Source organism: Zea mays, chromosome 1 (assembly GCF_902167145.1).
Source record: "Zea mays cultivar B73 chromosome 1, Zm-B73-REFERENCE-NAM-5.0, whole genome shotgun sequence".
NCBI lineage: Eukaryota > Viridiplantae > Streptophyta > Magnoliopsida > Poales > Poaceae > Zea > Zea mays.
Window position 1 is genome coordinate 255,267,933 of NC_050096.1, and position 7,415 is coordinate 255,275,347.

Here is a 7,415-nt window from a genome sequence, read left to right on the forward strand (position 1 = left end):
GGCTCGGGCGAGGCGAGATCGCGTCCCTTGAGCAGACGACCTGAATTGCGCCCATCAGTCTCTGCAGCTTGTGCTGATGGTGATTACCAGCCGAGTTTAGGAGTGTTGGAGGTACCCCTAATTATGGTACCCGACACTACTCTACTCTTCCATAATAGCTAATCCTCGAGTTGTGTTGGTGGCTATAGCTGCAGATGTCGATGTTCCCCAAGATACACAAGACTTGGAAGATCTCCATCCAGACACCAGAGTTGCATGTATAAAAACCATTTGGTCCCATTGCATAGTCCGGTGGGTGTCGAGATTTGGGAGTGGTTGCCGCAACGACAAGCGGAGACACCCTCATGGAGGTCGGTGATGGAATACGGTGGTGCTATGCAATGCATGCTTGCAAGGAACTCCATGCCCTTCTGCCTGTTAGATGGTTGTTGATCCACGCCACACTGACAAGTCCTCGAAGCCGAGGTACCCTAGAGGTTGGAAGAGTTGCCTCAGGAGCCGAAAGAAGAGTTGCCCTAGGGCTGGAATAGATGCCCTAAGGACAAGCACAAGAAGTACTCTGAGGGTCAGCACATGAAGTGTCCCGAGGGTAAAAAGGATGTCATAGAAGCTAGCGTAAGAAGTGCTCCAAAGGCTTGACGCTAGTGGTTGATGCATGAAGTGATCCAAAGGCCAGAACAGATGCCCTGAGGGACAAAATAGAAATTCTAGGAGCCAACGCATAGGGCAGACACAAGAATTGCTTTAGGGAGGTGGAACAGGTGTCCTAGCGAGTGAACGCTGCCTATAAGGAAACTGCTTGCAATAGTTGAGCCAGTTCAAGGGATTCTCCTTACCGTCATAGGTGAAGGACATGAACATCGTCCATACCCCCATCATCCCATTGGGAAAGCCTGAGGTATGACGACCACCAATGAGGACGCCTAGTGGCTCCCCATGGGGGCTAGATGCAAAAGAGCGGTGACTTGCTGCACCTTAAGGTTGATCAACTGTAGCATGGGGTTTTTTCTAAGGACGGATGGTGGCACTCCCTGCGGTGTCGGTGGCATGTTGTGTTGTGCTATGGGAGAAGAAGTATTAGCATCCGTCACCGCGGTAGCGTCAAAACCTGAGATATTCAATAATACCATATGTTATGGCGGCAACTGGTATAGTGGTATTGAGGACGAACAAGGGAGACTGTTCCCACGATCGAGCAAGAGGGAAAGGTTTTCCTTCTTAATTCTTGCTTGCCTTCATTTAGTTACATGACCTCTATATTTATAGTCCCTAGATGACTTGTTTTCTGAAACAAAGTAGTGAAGGAGCCCATATTGATTTTGACTCTCCGCTTCCGCAAATCGGGATGAAAACATGTACTTATTCGAATATCAATTTTTAGTCTTTTTTCTTTGATTGCAAATAAATAGGATATAGAATCCACTATGTAAATTCATATTCTTATTTTAGCATTAATCTTGTAAAAAATATAAAAGGTAAACTTAAATTTATCATATATCTTCTCAAATGATAGATATAAAATTCAGATACAGATAGATATTCAGATATTTTTTATCTTTTTTGTTGTAGGGAGCAAATAATTCGGATATAAAACAATTTACGCAAAATGTTATTCTTATTTGTAACAATATGTTTTATAACATAAAAAAGAGATCAGCATCAAATTTATACATAACTCTTTTGAAATATTAAATTTGTCCTAATAATTCAGATATCCACTTTCATCCTATTCAACAATGTGTTGGGTTTGAATGACCACGCCACTAGGGATCAACGCACAGGAGCTGGAGGAGCAACCGATATTGGCCAATGAAATTGAGTCAATGTCATTCGGGGAGGCACAAAAGCACGAGAATGGGCACCATGCAAAGCTTGGTGGGTTCACCTCCATCAAGGATAATGACCGACACTTGGAAGCTCATTGAGCCACCGCTTCGGACGTGCCCGATTGGCCTCACATGAATCTGCAAGACGAAGAGGGATGAGTTTGGGCTTGTCAACGAGTTCAAAGCTTGACTCGTCACCAAATGATACTTGCAACGACAAGGTGTTTAGTGTGTACTATGATGGAGTCTTCGATTCGGTGGCTCGCCTCGAGTCCATGCCGATGTTGCTGGCCTTGTGAGATGGCTCATTTTATTCTTTGACATAAGAGAAATGATGTTTCGCATCTTGCTGAATTATTTTTTAAGGAAGTTGTACAATTATATGGTGTTCTAGGAATTATTGTATTTGATCGTTACATTAAGATTTTAATTTACTTTTAGAAGACCTTGTTGGGTAAGCTTGGGACCAGATTGTTGTTTTTACATCTTGTCATCCACAAACCTGTGGGCAAACTAAAATTGTCACTTGAACACTTTTAACATTATTGTTGTGGGCTATTCTAAAGAATTTCAAATTATGGTAAGAAAGTCTACCTCATGTGGAGTTTACATATAGGAGAACAGTACATTCGACTACCAAATTATGTCCATTTAAAATTGTATATAGGTATAAACTCACTGCTCCCATCAACCTTTTATCATTGCTTATGCTAGAATAAGTGATCTTTAATGCAAATAGGTCTCGGACGACATGTTGCTAAATGACATGGTACACATCATATGTACGAAGGAGTAGGCGTCGAGACTTGTTTGTCTCCGCCTTCCTGGTGTCTCCGCTTCCGATTCTTATTCCTCTTAGGTATAAACTCACTGCTCCCATCAACCTTTTATCATTGCTTATGCTAGAATAAGTGATCTTTAATGCAAATAGGTCTCGGACGACATGTTGCTAAATGACATGGTACACATCATATGTACGAAGGAGTAGGCGTCGAGACTTGTTTGTCTCCGCCTTCCTGGTGTCTCCGCTTCCGATTCTTATTCCTCTTGAGGGCTTGTTCGGTTACACCAATCCAGAAGGGGATTGGAGGGGTTTAAATCCTCTTATATTGGATTTAATCCCCTCCAATCCCCTTCTGGATTGGTGTAACCGAACATGCCCTGAAGGGTTGCATTCTACTCGTGCGCACTGTGTATCTTGACAACATCGCTCATGTCTTTTCATCTCTTGATCACCTATGATCACCTTACGTATATACACACATGTTGCCGAGACACCACCGGTATTGATGGTACACAGAAATGGCATCATTCACTCTAGCATGAATACAAAGATATATAGTAGTGTCTTATTTATCATGCATTCAGAAAGTATAATTGCTTTTATCACCCTCGGATTGTTACGATTCCTCGCATATCATCTACATATCAAATGTTTTTTTTTCCTTTTTAGAATATTTCTTGCTTCTAATAGCTGCTGTCAAATAAATCTTTACTTCATCCAAGCAGGAAATCCTTGCTAGCTTAAAGTAATAACCAAAACTTTAGGATTTTTTAATCAACAAAGTTTTGCAGCAGACGCTTGTAGCACATTCATCTTTTGTGTGCAGTGCCAATAAGACAAAGATCAACTGCGGTCTGTTACTCAGCTTCGTGTTGCATTGCAGTATACAGCAATAGTGATGGCAATACAAGAAAGCGACGATGAATAACTTTGCGGGTAGTTGTCAAACTACAAGGATAAATAAAAGGAAAAATTGGAAAAAATCGAATAAGAGTATCAAAGATATGATCGAGGAAAATTATACAATTAATAGTAGGCATCAAATGTGATGCCACTCCTTTTGCTCTGGCATCAAGACCCAGAGGTAGCTTTGATTCGTTTTCCAGAAAAAGAAAAAATGATGACTGGATGACTCTATTACGCAGACAGTGAGCAGCAGTCTCAAAGTTGTTATATATGGTGATAGATGTTATTCTTTACTGCTAGTATGAAGCAATGATTCTCCAGGATTAGGTATTACGTTGTAACTCAAAAAGTTCTAGGGTTTACGATTAATCACATGATTGTCCTCGCCAACTTATTCCATAGTGAGCAGACCACAGTCTAAGTCGATTATCACAACAATGATCTTGAAGCCTTCCTCATAAAAGGATTTCTTAAGTCCTTCACAAGGGCTGCACCATTAGTATGGGTACACTTGTTATGAAGTAGGTACTACTAATCATAAGTTACCAAGCATAGTTAAAAAATGAAGTACTATATTATTTTGAGGAGCTCACGGAACACAGTTAAGACAATGTCGAACATCTTCTTTCCTGCATGTTGCGGTGCTCGTGCTCCACCTAAGGGCAGAGCGCTAGAAAGAAGATCTGTCGTCGCCAGAGATGACATGAGATTTCCATGGCCTAGGTTGTTAGCTGCTCATCGCCCATGAGAACATGGTACCGCTGGAGAGTAAGATTCTCGGCTATTTCAGCTTCCTCACGCCCCTGATTCCTATGATCCTCTGTGACTGATGCTGAGAATGTGGTTTGATATATGATTACGATATCGAAGTATGAAAAATGTTTGACAAAAATATTGTTATGACGGTGGCTAGTGTCGTGCTGAGAGCCTTGCCCATGTCCCAGCCAGAAGAAAATGGCTTGCTTCTTAGTTCTTGTTGGCCTTTATCTCGTTACACGACCTCTATATATATAGTCTACATTTGATTTCTTTTCCAAACAAACTAAAGGTGGATTCCTTATTAATTTACACTCTCCTTTTCTAATCTCTACTACTCTATAAGAAGGTAACGTGGGTGTCCACACCAGGCTTCACCATGCTTCCACCCCCTCACGCCACGCCTGCCATTCCAGGACCATCCCCGCATCCGCCCCCGCAGCCGGCGCCGACGCCGATCCGCACGGCGCGCGGCGCGCGCACCGTGGCCACCGATGAGCGGGTCCTCGCCGAGTTCCTCGAGGCCTCCCTCCGCGTGCCGGACCTCTCCCTGCCCCCGCGGAAGTGCTTCATCTTCCCGCCGCCAGCACCGGAACGGGACGGGGTCCCTTCTCACGCCCTCATTTCGGGCGACGTGGACGCGGAGCAGCGGGCGATTGCGGCGGCAGCGGAGTTCGGCGCGTTCCGCATGACCGGCGCGGTCGAAGCTCGCGAAGTGCGTGAAGCTGTGGAGGCGGCGTCAGGGCTCGTGTTCGCGGCACCGGAGGAGGTGAAGCGCGGCCTGGAGAGATGGTTCCGAAGGAGAGATCAGGAGCCCCAGAGGAGTTCTTTTGGTTCCGGCCGATGAGTGCCGATGAGGACAGAGCGTTGGATGCGGCCTTTCCCAGGTTGCCAGGGAAGCCTGTCCGCGGTTGCCGCGCCATTCCCCGCCTCGAATCCGGGATCTCCAAACCTGGACGCCATCAGCGCCTGCCCTCAGTGATTTGGAAACCGCGCAGATCCAGGCCATTCCCCGCCTAGGTATGTGTCGCGCAGATTCAGCAACATCCCACCCTGCCATGTGGGCTAGGCACCGCGCCGTCTCCTCCGCATCGCCAGCCCGCCCGACCAACCATGCCAGACGCAACGCTCGTATTCTACAGCTTCTCGAGCCGCCATGCCAACGCCATGCTCCCGCCTTGCCATCCTCTCTGCCTCGCCATCCAGCCGTGCAATCGCAGTATGGCCGGTTGTGGAGGATCCCTCGCGTCCCCTAGCCCGACCAGCCATCAACCCCCTTCGTTTCCCTTTCCGCGCTACATAGAACACGCATCGGCCAGGCCGCCAGGGTCCCAGATTTGGCATACTACCATTCCCCCCCAACATTCCAGCTTGATCTGGCAATTTATAGCAAAATACTTGGATAAATAAAAATTGTTTTTGTTATGTTATGGCTTAGAAAAAAACGATGTTGAACATTGTAAATCTTTTGATGAGTTATTTATCTTGCTTTGATTCTGAAATAAAGACCAATGTTGCATAATGTTCCCCAGTATCATCAGGAAGTATTAACTTGAATGGTAAACTCATTGTCGAAGCTAGAAGACCTGGTGGCGAGACTGTCATGTCTAACATACTTCACTTAGTTGAAGAAACCCAAACAAGGGTGGTCCCTGTTCAACGATTGGCGGACAGGGTATAGTATGTGAACTGATTCCTATATTTATGAAAGTTTAGAGGTATGATATTCAAAGCATTACATCTTTGTCCTGTTACTATCTCAACCATCTCTGTGTGATTGGAATAGTACATTTAGTACATGTATCATGGGTTATGTAGAGCTTTTTTACTTCTGTAGAATTTTTTTACAGACCAAGTGAACATGGGTGATTGGTTACTTCATATAAATGTTTTACCCTTCGGTATGGTTAATATTTAAAATGGCTTATTTTAGTTGGAGCACTTCTTCCTGTCTCCAGACACTTAGTGCATTTCATTACATATTAATTTCCTATTAATGATATTGCAGGCGAACAGTAAGTTATACATTCTCTCATTATGAAAACAAGGAAATAAGTTCTGTGCATTAAATTGTAGGCTTTCTTAAAAACTATGTTGCTGTTGTAATGGAGGAAACTTACATGCTTATGTGTTTTGCAGTTGTGTTCAAATATGGAACTGGTTTGACCTTCTGGTCTGATCCGATCCTTGGACTTCTTTTGTTGCTGCTTGATGCATATTCAACTCGAATTTTAGACTTTTTTAGGATTTGAAAATAATTTTGCTATTTGTTCATCTTCAGTTTGAGTGATCAGTAATGCTGAAGATTCAAAAAATATAAAATTTCTTCTTTTCTTGAGTAAACCTACATACTATAAACTTGTATTGATCTGTTTTTATCATTGGAATAGCCTGGTTTGCCGCTCTTGCAGCAATATCTGTCTCAGTTTGAGAAATTAGTTATGGAGCTCATGCCAAAATTGGGAGAACACTTTGTTGAATAAATGATAAACCCAAGCACGTATGGAAGTCGGTGGTTTATCACAGTTTTCTCATGTTCCTTCCCATTTCATCTAACTCTTAGCGTTTTGGAAGCAAGATATTTGGATGCTCTGCTTTTTCGGATAGAGACTTCTCGGATTAGAATATGTTTGAATAACTATTCCATTAAAAAATATCTACTTGTGATATATAAAAACTGTAGCAACACACAATCATCTAACTATATTTATATTTTTTTGAGGTATGTAAACGTCCCTTTTAGTGATGCTAATAAAAAGTGTCGAATAACAATTAGTGTTTTGCATATCAATGTATTTTATCATAGTGCTTCCGTATCTTAATGTATTTTATCATTACATGTTGACCCCGTAGCAATGCACGTGCATACACCTAGAAAAAATTATTATGTTTTCTAAATGAGAAAAAGACCTTATCCATTTGGACTCTCCTTTCCTAACAAATAATTATATTCCTAATCTTTCTTTTCTAATAAACTAAACCAATCTAATATGTCTAGCACTCTACTTCTCATAACACTACTCCACTCTTCCAGGATAGCTTATCCTTGGGTTCTGTTGGTGGCTATAGCTTTATATGTCGATGTTCCCTTAGAGATGTGATATTTAGAAGAGCACCATCGAAATGATGGAGTTGCATGTATA